This window comes from Callorhinus ursinus, unplaced genomic scaffold (assembly GCF_003265705.2).
Source record: "Callorhinus ursinus isolate GAN/ISIS: 27379988/994484 unplaced genomic scaffold, GSC_fseal_2.0 scaffold14, whole genome shotgun sequence".
NCBI classification, from domain to species: Eukaryota; Metazoa; Chordata; class Mammalia; order Carnivora; family Otariidae; genus Callorhinus; species Callorhinus ursinus.
This window is the reverse complement of record NW_027397076.1, coordinates 21019475-21034542: the sequence shown is the minus strand read 5'-3', so window position 1 is coordinate 21034542 and position 15068 is coordinate 21019475. Positions and strand designations below refer to the sequence as shown.

General features: G+C 32.1%; 1 protein-coding gene across 3 annotated transcripts in view; it reads right to left on the bottom strand.

Moving 5' to 3' along the window:
- The window catches only part of MGAT4C (MGAT4 family member C), a 1003641-nt gene that overhangs the window by 629243 nt on the left and 359330 nt on the right, over positions 1 to 15068 (bottom strand). For all 3 annotated transcript variants that reach the window (XM_073900560.1, XM_073900562.1, XM_073900561.1), the window contains one exon: positions 12120 to 12152. The gene's annotated coding sequence lies outside the window, so the exon portion shown is untranslated. The remainder of the gene's footprint in view (positions 1 to 12119; positions 12153 to 15068) is intronic.

Genomic DNA, 15068 nt, shown 5'->3' with positions numbered 1-15068 from the left:
AAAGAAAGAAAGAAAGAAAGAAAGAAAGAAAGAAAGAAAGAAAGAAAGAAAGAAAGAAAGAAAGAAAGAAAAAGAAAAGAAGGAAAGAAGGAAGGAAGGGAGGAAGGAAGGAGGGGGGGGAGGGAGGGAGGAAGGAAGGAAAAGAAAACTTTAGAATATGTCTATGTCAAAAGCCAGAACTCATTAAACCTGAGTGATTTCAATGCTCTAGGCTGTATATTATCAGTACCAGATAAATGAGTCATTTGGGGGTGCAGGAATCACCTGAGTTATGTCCAACATTTCATGAGTTAAATGCCCACTTCAAAAACTTTTTGTGTCATCTGATGTCACTGTGAGTCATGGTAAAATTATTATTTTTGAAAATTGGATTTTTCCAATTAAAACTGGGCATAGAACGTGTGTGTGTGTGTGTGTTATCAGATTTTTCACCTTCTAGTCACAACATAAACAAAAGTAATTTGAAAAAAAGAGAAAGAGAGAGAATGGAGTATCCAGGTTCTTTTATCCAGGTATCAAGAAGGAAAAACTCCATTAAGTTTATGCAGAAGAACAATCTGCCAACAGTAGACAATATTTTCCTCCTTTGATTCCCTTCCCTAATAGAGTCTGTATTTTTCTACAACCCAATACCTCTTGACCTATGGCCATTAAGTCAGAAAATGAAAAGGTACTTTCTCACCATGAGAGTAATAATGAGCATTGATAAAATTGTTTCATGGAAAGAAATTTTGTCAAAAGGTTAGCACTGCAACAGTTTAGTCATTCTGTAATTGCCCACTATTTATTCTGAAAATCTCTGCAAACCAACTCTGCATTTGATTTAATTACTGTGAAAATGTTCTGCTCAAATACATAAGGCTACAAAACATACACAAAGACAATGGCATCCATGGTGTTATGTTCAGCAGTTCTGTTGAAGATAACAGTGTTGCCATTAACTAGTGTTTCTTATGTACAACAGATGGATTAGAGGATTTTTTTTTTCTAGATTTAACATAAAGGTAGCTATAAGACCATACAATTCCCTCTGTGAGTATTGTTGATTTTGATGAATTGGTCCTTTTTTAACTTCCAGATGACAGCATGTTCAAACAGCTGTTGAACATTTCAACCAACAAGTATTAGGTTGACCCTACCCTCTGAGGATATATCATTTTATTCTGAAAAATTTAATTCATCTTCTTGGGTTATCACATCATAATACATAAATGCACTTGCTATGGCCACAGACTTATAATGGGTAACATCCATTTAATCCATTAATTTTTATTGGATTTAAGGGCTTGTATCTCCATCATAAAGGTGTATGTGTACACACACACACACACACACACACACACACACACACAGTATATATGAACTTGTGGAAGACTCTATACTTTAGGAAAGGATAGCTTCATCAAAATACTGACTATAGGTATACAATGGATAATTCTGAAAAGCAAAAGTTAATATGTAAACATACATATATTACAATATTTTTCTTTAATTATCTTTCTTCACATATTATGGACGCTTTCTAGTCTTTACATATGAATCTAGTTCATTCTTTTTACAGATACAAGGTATTAAATATATATGTATACATATATACACAGGTTAACATATATATATCCCACCTCCAAAATTTGATAATATAATCTATATTTTCTACCACTTGATTTTTATAACTAGGACATTGTTCCATATACATGGCTCATCTTTAAATGACTATGTATTATTTTATTACATTAACATAACCGAATTAGTCTTCTATTGTCTTATTCATATACATTTAGACTTCTTCCTAATTTTGTGTTACAAAATTTACCTAATGATGACCATATAAAAGTAGATTAATCAAATTATGTCACATTTTTTCATTGACTATTGTTAAAATGATTTTATCAAATTGTGCATGATTTTTTCTAAGATGAAAATTGGTGGTATCTTTGTTCAGTTTCTCATTTCTGTGGTGATGCCTCTAGTGTTTCATCATTGACTATGACGTTTGTTTTTAATAGGTTCTCCTTATCAGTTTAAGAAAATATATTTCTCCTACTAATTTATTAAGTTGTTTTTATTTGAAAATGTGTGTTAAATTTGTTAAATGTCTTTTGGCATCTACAGAAGTGACTGTTTTTGATCCTTTAGTCAATGTATGTATAAATAAATAAATAAATAAATAAATAAATAAATAAATAAATATTCCTTACATACATCCTAGGAAATTATAAATTACTTTCATAACTTTTCTGCATATGTTAGTAACCTGAGAGGGCATAGAAATGATACAAGAAAACATTGTTAAAAAGTATGTCAAAAAATATTTCATTGAAGAATGTTTATCATAAACAATAACTTATTTGGATAATGCTACCAAATGAATTGATTAAAGAAGGATAAAATAGCAGAAAGCTGAAGCCTGGGAAACAGATAATGATAATGGACACGGGGGAAGAGATATTGTGATCAGAGAGAATACCAGGAAAAAAGCATTATATGATACTCATTCACTCACCAATCATTCAGTTCATCAGTCATCTGTTTGTGCCCTCATTTTATCATTTACAGATTCACCATGAAGGTACTGAGCTGCACTTTGAAAAAATATTGTGATCTACTGTGTTCTATCATAAGAGGAGAGAATAATATATAAGCCAAACAAAAATAAATAAAAATAAAGATCTTTTTGGCATACAAAGCAGTTTTAGACAGTTATGGTAGAAGCAAACTATAGAAGGTACACATAGTGAGTACACATAGTGAACAAAAAGTAATCAGAATAAAATTGTCTCATATCTTTTGGCATACATGAGAGATTACTGTGAAGTTGTAAGAATTCAACTGTAAGTCACATGAAAATTTATCTCATTACATTAGTGTCAAGCCTTGTATAATTATATATAATAGTTTCTTAATAGCTCCTCAATTTAAAGAAAATATAAAAATAATACTAAAAAATAAGTGTCAAATGATTTAGAGATGTTTATCTATGTACAAAATCTTTTACAGAATTGACCTTGTTATTTTTGGTGTATGTGTGGACATAAAGGCAATGGAGAAGTAAATGAATATCATAGAACAATATTTCACAACTTAGGCTCTTAGGTATTTTTCCCATGTTCATTTATTTCCCTCAATATTTATTGTACACATACCCCAAAAGTCTCTTCCTTTTACTTTGGAACTTTGGTATACTTCATCTAGATTTATTTGATATCATAAATCAACTTTGGTTTTAGGTTATTATTCTGGTTTACGAATACTTGAAGTTTACTAGTGATGATATCTAAATTTCAAGGGACAAAAGACTGACCTTTATAAAAAACATTCTTTCAAATCACATGGTTTTAATGTTTCTGATAGAGAAACAGTAAACAAAACTAGGTTCTGGGTTTTTATTTCTTTGTTTCAATTTATTCACCTGAAGTTAATTGATTCATTTATAACCTAAGAACTATTGATTTGGGCAGATGACAAAATAATGTGTTAGTATACTGAATTTTGCTTGTTGCTGTTATAAAAAAGTTCTAGTCGTTTTCTAAAAAGTATGACATAAATTGCCTCCTAATTACCAATAACATTTATAAACCATCATCAATCTAGTAGAGGAGGTACTCATAGACATTAAACAGGACAACATGTGCCAAATTAAATTAAATAAATATGAAAATTAAGAAACCATATTGATAAACAGCATGCAATCTAATTTTGTTTTTAGAAAGTAACTCACTCTCTTTGCTTCATAAGTTGGCTCTACCTAGTATTATCTTTTTGATTCTTCTTTTGGCGTACATTAATCCTTCAAAGGAAATGTGACAAAATATACATTATCTCATCTTGTTTAGCAACTTGCCCTCACAAAAAAGAGAGTAATGTTAAAATAAAAATCAGTTATAGAAGGGCAAATATACTGGCATGCCAGATCTATTCAGTTTTAACAATTCCTTTACTTCCTGAAAAATGAAAGAAGTAAACCCATCTAGAAGTTATGAACAGTTTACAAATCAATTTATATGTCATTGCACTATGTAAAGTTTGTTAAAAAAAAAAAGAAAAATAGATTTAATCTATTTGAATACTCTCTGCAATGGATGTCCTATTCTTCTGATTAGTGGTAGCTGTCAACTGATGACAGATATATGCCTTGTAATAGTGACATGCCAATTACCAAGAAAAAGATAGTGTCTGGTATATTTTAAAGTTAAGTCCAGAATATGATGAGGCACTAGCTTACATAGACTTCCAATAAAAACACCATTATGTTAGTATTGGGAATGTGGGCAAATCTCTTGCCTATTAAACATGTAGTTAATGCTTCTCATCTCCTAACAGTATATATTATATTCTGAGCAATTTTCGTTGTTCTGGTGATAGATTTGCATTGTCCAATACTGAAGATAGATTTGCACTAAGCCTCTCATGGTTTTTCACCATTTGCGACAACCAGCATTTGAAGCAGCATTGTTAGGAAATAATAGCACTGTCACTGGCTCCAAAATGAAAACAAAATAAACTCATTTGCTTTCTTTTTGGCCAAGCTCCGCTGGACTATTAAACAATTTACAAAAGTAAACAAACAAACTAGTAATGGTAATTATCACAATAATCCTTGTTCAAAAAGAAAAGTTTGAAACAATCGTAATAAATTACAATGGAGTACCCAGAACCCCCCCTTTTTTTATTATGTTATGTTAATCGCCATATATTACATCATTAGTTTTTGATGTACTGTTCCATGATTCATTGTTTGCCCAGAACCCCTTCTTAAATGGCTTATATAAGAATATGAAAGGTGAAAAATCAGGACTATAATGCCAGTAATTTAAAATATTCCTACTGGAGAAGAAAACAAGGATTCTTTTTAAAATCTAATGTCCCCTTACTCTAAACCCTTGCCCTTTTGTTCCTTTCCTATGACTAAAAATTCTGATAGTGTTTCCTTTCTGAATTGTAAGTTGCCATGCAATTAGTATCATCAAAATTTGAAGAGGTAGATTATACTGTCAAAAATGTACAGCATACCCCATTAGTCTCAATTAGTAATTGTGTCCTGATAAGTATTTTTAAAAGCACCAAATGCTAAATTATGGGGTTATGTGAGGGACAAAACTCATCTCTTGGAAAGCCATTCATTTATAAAAATGTTTTTATTGAAACAATGCAAAAAATAACATGAAAAATCAGCTAAAGCATGAAATAAGAGAAACAAAGTACCAGAAATAAAACAATTCATGAAGGTGAACTTCAATAACTGCATAACTTAATGGAGCTCTAGACATACATATTTACAAAAGTATGAATAGCATGAACATTTTGATGACTTTGCAAACAGTACATTCAGTCCTGGAATATGCTTGTTTCAGTAACGTCTCTACTTCAGGGTTTACCGTTAGTGGGCTTGATACAAATTTTTGGCTCTTTAGATTACAACATTTTATACTTTTTTCTTTCCCAAGATTTTTTTTTCTCCTACCATTCTTTCCCTAAGATTATCTAAACCAGTGATTCTCAGCCAGGAGTGATTTTGCCCCCAGAGGACATTTGGAAATGTCTAGAGCCATTTTGGTAGTCACAACTAAGGGGTTTATGTGCCACTGGTATCTAGTAGAACAGGGCAGGGATGCTGGTAAACTTTTAACAATACACAGGGAAGCCCCCCCATAACAAAAATTATCTGGCCCAAAATGTCAGTAGGACTGCTTTGAGGAATCCTGAACCATAATGGTAAAATAAACTCCGTAACTGGTTCATTTTTTCATGCATTTTCTAAAGGAAAAATGCTCTCAATATTTCATAGTTCTCGTTCTGGTTATCTATTGCTGTGTAACAGCCTAAAATAGTGACCTAAAACAATAATTAAATGAATAATGAATAAATAATTAAAATGAACCCCCTCAATCACATCAAGGACACAGACGGTTGAGAGCTGGAAAACAAAGACAGAATATTTAAAGATTTCTTTAGAGAAAGTTGAATACTAAGTTGTATACTTTGGTCCTCCCCCACAATCCCTCCTACATTCAAAACTTCTACAAGTGGAGGGTAAAACTACTACAAGTCAGTGAAAGGAAGTTTAACAGACCAGTCTAGGAATTGGGTATGTCACTGAAGGGAGGATGACACTGATGTGGTTCTTCACTTATGCTTGAGAAAGCTAAAAGGGAAATAGCACAAGGTTGCCAGAGCAAGATCACACCACTTGCCCTAATGATAGGTTAAAAAGTGCAAGAACCTGATGTACCAGGTGTGGATCTAGCAATAGGAGCACTGGCCTGCAGTCATTTAAAATGTTATCTTGTCCAAAATGATGACCTAGCAACAAAAGAGCCACAGAAATGATCCATAAGAACAAAGCAATTTTGACTGAAACAATGCATCTGGCCTAGAAGGCATGAATTCATCTTTAAAGTGTCCTTATCTGCTTTCTTCTCCTTTGATCATGGAGACTAAAGAGTCCTTAACTAAATAGCTGAATTGGTTGAGGGAATGTAAACTAGGAAAGAATGAAAAATCACTGGATGGAACTAGAGGGTATTATGCTAAGCAAAATAAGTCAATCGGAGAAAGACAATTATCATATGATTTCACTATCATGGAATTTAAAAAACAAAACAGAAGATCATAGGGGAAGGGAGGGAAAAATAAGACAAAATCAGAGAGGGCAACAAACCATAAGATACTCTTAACTCTAGGAAACAAACTGAGGGTTGCTGGAGGAGAGATGGGTGGGGGGATGGGGTGACTGGGTGATGAGCATTAAGGAGAGCATAATAAGCACTGGGTATTATATGCAACTGATGAATCCCTGAACTCTACCTCTGAAACTAATAATACACTATATGTTAATTAATTGAATTTAAATAAAATAAGATTTTAACAAAAGATTCATTCCTCTACCTTATATTATGGGGTCCATAAGGAGAAAGAGAAAATATTTAACTTTAAATTAAGTTCCACATTTGATTACTATGTGAGGTTAGTCAATTCAACTTTACGAGACTGGAATTTTGTTTTTGTCTTAAAGTGACCACAAGGCATTTGATAACATAAGATTGATCAAAATTATAATATTAAAAATAAAAACAAAACAAAACAGAAACCATGAGGCCTGCCAGCAGATTCTAAATATATTCTCAATTGTGCAAGTCCATTCTACTGATAATATACAGCACGCCATGCTTCCATATTTTAAAAGAGTAGATACAAAGATGTTATGACATTTAGTGTGGGTAAAATCATCACCCCAGATATTTTTAATCTCATTCAATGAAAGACAGAATTGTGGATAAAATTTATTTGAATGGTCTTTCTAAATCACCTGATATGTTAACTACATACATCTTAGATTAAGCAAATATCAGTATAAATAACAAGGACAGTAAATAGAAAAATCTTATGGATGGGTGAGCACTTTAGCATATTGTAGTCATTGTTTAGTAATGGTTCTCTTCTCCCCTCAGGTATCTCCGGAACTATAGAAATGAGGATAGCAGCAGGAGGAAGGGCAATGTAAACTATGCATACCATAAAACAGGGTGTAAACTGAAAGAGAAGGAACTCTGGCATTGCTGCAGGTCATAGAAGATCCTAGGCATGCAGCTTCTTCACAGATCCCAAAAGACACTGAAGAACAGAGCCAATGTCCTTAGAACAGTTAAATGTCTGACTTAGAGGTCAATTCTTTAGATGCTAAAAAAAAAATTGAATACTTGTAATTCTGCTATTGGATCTTTTCTTGTAATTAACTTACTTCCTGAAAAATAAACACACATGCACACACATACTCATATTATAAAAATATGTATCTAAATGCCTCATTTTCCCCAACTTTGACAAATTTTGTGCAAAGTCTATATCTTGGTCACACCACTTTTGGATTCAGTTACCATACTATTATCAAGACCACCTCAGAGAATGACCTGGAAGTTGCAAAATACCATATCCCACCAAGTCAATATTTTTTAGTAGATTTATCAAGAATCAATCTCAAAATAATCATTTTTTAAAAAGTGAATATATTGACAGATGTTATTGAAAAGATTCTAGGTCTCAAATCATGACACAGGGATTCTGTTTCTATTCATGTCTCAGGTTTGCTTTACTCCATTGCTTTATAGTAGCAAATAAGGACAAAAATAGTAACCTAATTTGTATTGCTCACATAGCCCAATACCAATCCGTCTGACCAATGGTATAATGGACTCTAATTTTATAGACCTGAGTCATATGTCCATCCCTCATTATGGTGTCGGGGGTTATGAAAGGATGGAAGCTGGGTCCCCACTAATTGATATACATGGAATGAATTGGGTTATTTTAGTGGGAGAGATATGGTATACATATAAAAAAACACAGGTCTGCCATATTCCTATACATGCTAAACTCAGGGGTCCTCATGCTTATTATACCTGCTTTTTTTAAAAAACATTTTTACTTATTTATTTATTTATTTGAGTGTGTGTGCAAGCAGGGGGAGGGGCAGAGGGAGAGGGAGAGAAATGTCAAGCAGACTCCACACTGGGTGCACAGAGCCTGATGTGGGGCGCTATCTCACTACCTGGAGATCATGACCTGAGCGGAAACCAACAGTCCAACTCTCAACCAACTGAGCCACCCAGGCACCCCTCATTCCTGCTTCTTGAGAATAATATGAAGATGTATGTGCTGCACTGAGGTTGAAGTCTATACAGCAATTATATACACTGATAGCACCATCACACAGTGTTTATTCAGTAATTTATATAATAATTAGCTAAGAGTTGGTTCTCTTTAGTCTTTGAATTTTGAGAATATCAAAAAATTAATATTGCCAGGTTCATCACTGTTCCTTAGAAATTCATAATTACACATATCTCAAAATATTATTTTAATCTTTTCCTTAATTCTCTGAATTTGATAAAAAATAAAATGTAACAACTACAATAAAGTTCACTGGTAAACATGTAAAAAACATGTAATTAAATTTCTCACCTCTGCAAACATTTCTGAAATTGCATGTTTGCAAATTGAGTACATGTATGTCTTAACTTACTTAGGTAACAATTAAAAGAGGAAAGCAAAAGAAAATCAAGGCACTTTGGGGCTTTTGAGAAATAAGGCTTCTGTATAAGCACATGTAAGTTTTCCTTTTATCTGGACATGTTCTACACAATATCCATGGCATTGTAAACTTCACTTTTTATAAGATACTGAAAAACTCCAAACCTGAATAAAAATGCATTTTCATAGATTTTTACTACATATGATTTTTTAAAATATGAAATACTTTCATTCTGATTCAAAATAAAACACTTTGTCATTAATTATGATTCAAAATGGTTAATGGTAAACTAGCACCCAAAGAATTAATCATTCTTTGTAAATCTTTACTTCGTGACATGTAAAGTGCAAGATGCAACAATCTTTAATGACTTCTTTGATGCTGCCCCTCCCCAAATTGTGAAGCTTTCCGTAGCTGAATTTTGACAGAATTATAAGCATTCCTGATAATTTTCTAAAATGAATTTTTGTTCATTAATAAGTGTTACAAAAACTGAATAATCCAATGCTTTAAATTTATTACTATCACTGCCAGAGCTATCTTTTGCGGCATCCACACTCTCTGTTCTAAAACGTTATAAAGACTGTTTAAGCATTAATTGCATATACACATCAATCATGATATATATATAATATGTATTACATATACCATAATCAATGTGCATATAGGTATATAAAACAGTGTATTTTATATATGTAAAGTCATAATGGCCCAAACTTCCCCACCATATATGCAATATATGTAGTTATAAATTAATTTATGTGACTTCAGAAAGAATAAGATGTGCTAATTTGGGGAAATACAGTTTACTTTTGGTGAAATGTCATTTTAATAATGTGATCATAAGTAAATTATTTGTCAAATTACTGAAAGTTTAAAAATTAACACTAACTTTAAAAGGATCTCTGATAGTATTATTACATTAATAAAGACGAGTGACTTAAAATTCAAATTTTCTGGATGTTGTGACATTATCTCCTATCATATATTATTATACACTACAAAAGAAGAAATTGAAACAGAGGATCTACTTCTTAAAATCTAGGGTATACCAGATTTTCCTCTTTCCCCCAAATTTTAATGAGAAGCTATGTGAAAATAATTACTTAATTGGTTCTCCATTGATTGTTTACCATTTCTCACGAAACTTAAACAAGTTGGGTATAAGTAGTAATGATTTTGAGTTAGACTAGATCAGACAAAAGACTCCACAAGAATAGACACAGAGACTAAAATTCTTTCTTATTTTGTGTACTCACTTGCACTCAGCACAGCGGTGTTTAAAATACTTTAGACAGGGGCGCCTGGGTGGCTCAGTCTGTTAAGGCATCTACCTTAGGTTCAGGTCAAGATCCCAGTGTCCTGGGATCCAGCTGCCTGTTGGGCTCCCTGCTCAGCAGAGAGCTGGCTTCTCCCTCTCCCTCTCCCCCTCCCCCCCACTCGTGTGCTCTCTCTCGCTCTACTCTCTCTCTCAAATAAATACATAAAATCTTTTTAAAAAATAAAGTAAAATACTTCAGACAAATAGTATGACTTTCTAATACAATGGTGAAGAACTCTGCATCTCAAAACAAGCTCCTGATTGAAGTTAAAACAGATTCTATGTTGCATTATGGTTGCATTTTTCCTACAGGAATTAACCATTTGTTTTACTCTTCTGAAGAAATGTGATAGAAAACACCTGAATAGTTGAAACACACAATCACACACCAAAGCTTTCACAGAAGAATGTTAATGTCTAAAGATTACAGATCCTTCTCTAATCAACACTAGAGAATATACTCCTATAGATGTTCATCTCAAAATTTCAAATAATCATGACAGAAACATAATTTATCACTTGACAATAGCCGGTTTGAAGCATCTGAATTTTGAGTGAGATCATCTCATGATAAACTATACCTTCCTCTGACAATTTTAAACTAACTGTATCAAATTAGACCATAAGCAAGTAACATGAACCCACATTATCTTCATTTTTCCATAGCAAAATTTTCACTAATGAAAGACGTAACACTATAGTTGTAGGATGTCAATATCCAGACAGCAGATTAGATAGAGATCTAAAAATACGAATTACCCATCTGAAAAAAATAGTCTGTGTAAATTTATAGTTGACAATATGATAGTACATAATATATTTTACATGGCTGACTTGCTTCTGGATTCACTTGCATGAAGAAATGGGTCTGTCCACATTAAATAAAAATACTTCATTTCTTTTATTAAACAAAAGGAACTATAGAATTCAAAATTTTTCTTTTTGTTATAGATTCTAGCAACACAACCCTGACTAGAGCTTAGTTTAGTAAATCATTGGTGTATGTGTATGCAATATGTACATAAGAAGTAAATATATATACACACACACACACACACATACATATATAAAGAAAATTAAGATTGCCTATAATTCTATCTGTGGGAGTTAGCCATTGTTAATATATGTGGATATACATGCTTCTGGTCTTTTCCCATGTTTTATTATAAAAAACAAACCAAAACAGAGTGTGTGTGTGTGTGTGTGTGTGTGTATCTCCCTTCCAATAGCTTTTTTAATTGTTAGTATTTAATATGTATAATATGTAAGTAAAATCAAATCTAAGTTTATAATATAATAATTACATGAAACATAATGGATAGATAAATACCATTTTAAATTGGTGGTTTTAGCCAATTATTAATGATTTTAAATTAACTTGAAAATGTAAAAGTATAGTTAAAAGGTGTAAAATTCTAAATATTCTGGCAAAAATGGTCCTGAATCAAAGTACTTGAATATTAATAAGAGACTGCCAAGGTCTTAAAAGTATATTTTCCATTTCGGGTAAAATGCTATGGCCTGCCTGTAAAAACTATAATGCAAGTTATATTTTAACCCACTCTGAGTTAAAATTGTGGAAAGTTTCCATTGTAATCACATCTCCAAATTTTATTTTTCTTCATTTTTACTTCTCTTGAACTCTATTTTTTTTATCTTTGATAGTGTTAAATTCAAGTCCTCCCACTTTAGTAGACTAAGTGCCTAAAACAAAAGAAGTCTCAACACATAAATTTGACTCACAGTTTCAAAATAGTATATAGAACTTACCCATTCAAGAAGGATGTAACAGCAGCTGAGAAGCTGTCAAGGAGAAAAATGCCAGAAGGATTAATAAATCATATTGCTGTAACATGACGATGAGAATTATAAACAGCTATGTAAAAATTAGGTTGCTAGCAGTCAGATGGCTTGGCTTCTTTCAGCCTTGGTAGTAGAGTGGTGTACATTTATCTTCTGTTATGCACTGGTAAATAGCTGGCAAGCTTGGTATATATAAACATTACTTAAAGATGTCATGATTGGCTTGGATCCAGAAAATGTCCTCTGACATTACCATTAGCTATCAAAGATCTTAAATATTGCTGGAGATGTTTGAAGAGGCAAAGGAAAGCCAGAAATCCAAGAAAGACAATAATAGCAAGAAAAATAGAATGGATAATTAGGAATAAAACATGCACACTTAATGATATAAGAATTTTAAAACAAATTAGTGAAACCCAAATGTCTATATGGTTCATAAGAAAGAGTGGTTTAGCAAATTAAAACAGAAGGGAAAGAAATATCTTAAACAACAGCTTGCTAAGTAGTATTTTTTATTTTTTATTGTTTTAATGTTTTTTACAAATAGAAACTAATCTTCCCAATATATTTTCCCTGTTATACATGAAAAAAAGATATGCTATCATTCTACTGTCATTACCTGTGACCCTATTAAAAACAAACAAACAAATGAAAAACTTACATAACCAGCAAGAAAAAAAATGTTAAAGAAAAACCTCACTTAATCGTCATTCCCCTTGCAATTAACTAAAGCTTTTAAGAAAGTCAGGCAATAACTTAGCTATGATGTGCTACATTTGGTTTGCTGATTTAAACAATGCTCACACAATTAAGGTAGTTTATTGATAAGCAAATTTCATCAAGAGTTAACCATAATAATAAAATCATATTTCCAAAACAAAGTGTATGAGGAATGAGATGTTTCTACAAGTGTCATAAATGAGTTTTTGAATTTTCGTCCAGTCACATGATTCTTTGCACTGCCTAAACTGATAATTCGTTTTATGAACACATATTTTAAATATAGTCAAGAAGCAAGGAAATTAAGGTTGCCTGAAATTCTACCTCCTGGAATTAGTCATTGTTAATATGTGGATATACATGCTTCTGGTCTTTTCCTCATGTTTTATTACCAAAACCAAAGCCAAAACCAAACCAAACCAAACAAACAAAAGTGCTTTCCACACTAAATTCAGTTGTGTTAAAATAAATGCAACATTTTAATTTTTAAACCAAGCCAAACCAAAACAAAACCTTTCTTGCCGAATATTACACATAAGAATGTAAGGAACGCATGTTCACTATAATCCCACTCAATAAATGAATGCTGAATTTGCTGCATGTCATACCAGATTTTTTCTATGCACATACCAACGGGTTTTAACATTGTTATCTAATGAACAAGCACATTTGTACAACTGTAGTTATAAAGCACACTATTTTTCAAAACAACTTTTTTAACACTGTATCTTAGACATTTCAATATCCGTTCAAACATATCTAGATTTACTGTTTTATATACTTGTAATAAAAGAACAAAAATGATTAGTTTATATAATTTTTTGGTAATAGAATAATGCACTTTAACAAGAACTGTCAATTACTAGTTTTTGTAGTTAAAACAAGACTAAGTCAGTTTTGCAGGAAAACAAGGAGAAAGATCTTAAGGAGAATTTATGTCAGGTGCAATTTGCAATGATAGATGTTATCATTAAGAAAATAAAATTGTGTAAGTAAGGAAGCCAAGGACTTACTCAGCAGAAGGCAGGTCTGTAAGGTTTAATCCTGAATAGAATACAGCTGAAAAGTGAATATTAGGAGACTAATTCTAAAGTAGATTTTTCCAAAGTTGATGCTAAGAAGTACAAGAAGTCATCTGCCAAAATCAAGAATCAGAGCATTTGAAACATAGGAGCTATTCCAACACTGTTGAATTTTCATCTCAACTAATTTACTTTTGTCAATTTTATTAAGAAAACCAAAATTTGTGTTAAAATTACCATGTTAGAAAGACTTAAGAGGATGACATGCATTTGAAAAATAAGTTAACCTCATAATAAAAGCCCTAAAAAGATGTTCTACATCACTTTCACCTACCTAATATCCATGAAAGCACTCCCCAAAATGACAGTAGAGTGTCTATGTTAGTTTTTCCTCAGGTGTTGCCTTTTGTTTTCTTTGCAATTTAAAATATTCAGTCTATACATACTTCAGTAGCTGGTGTGTTATTGTTGTCCCTAATAGCACCTCTAGAGATGACACGCTTTTGCTGTTCAACCAGAATTTGTAAAAATAAAGTTCCTCTCAATTTTTTTGAGGTTAATCATGATATAGCTCCTTTGTTAAATCTTAGGTGATTGAAAAATAAATCACATGTGCCATAAATATCCTTTGAACCACAAGCATTGCAAATTGACATTACAGTGTGGATTTTTCATCTTGACAGCTTATCGTAGGAGCCAACTTGCCCAGATTTTCTTTAAAGAAGAACAGGATAAATCTGGTCAAACATAAAGAATAAAACAAAGTACTTGTTTATTGCTATAAAGAAATCCACCATGGGTCAGCTTCCATATGAGATGTATTCCAATTCTCCTGGACAGGTTGGAAATTTCAACCTTAAAATTAGCAGTAATTTTGCTCTTTTTGAAGGGACTTTACTTTAGTGAAACAATTGTACCTCACTTGTTCTAAGGGTAGGAAAACAAATAAACGCAAGAAGAAAATCATACATAGTCTTTTCAGGGCACAGATAAAAACACATTTTTCAATGTTATTTAATAGTGAATCCTTCTGCCGATAAAAATCTCAATGCCATAATCTATACTTGTTTTGTCAATGTAGGAGTAAGATAAAAGGAATTACCCTATTCTAAGATGCTTAGCCCACAAAAGAGTATCACTATGCAAATATGTGATATGCTCTCATAACAAAGGT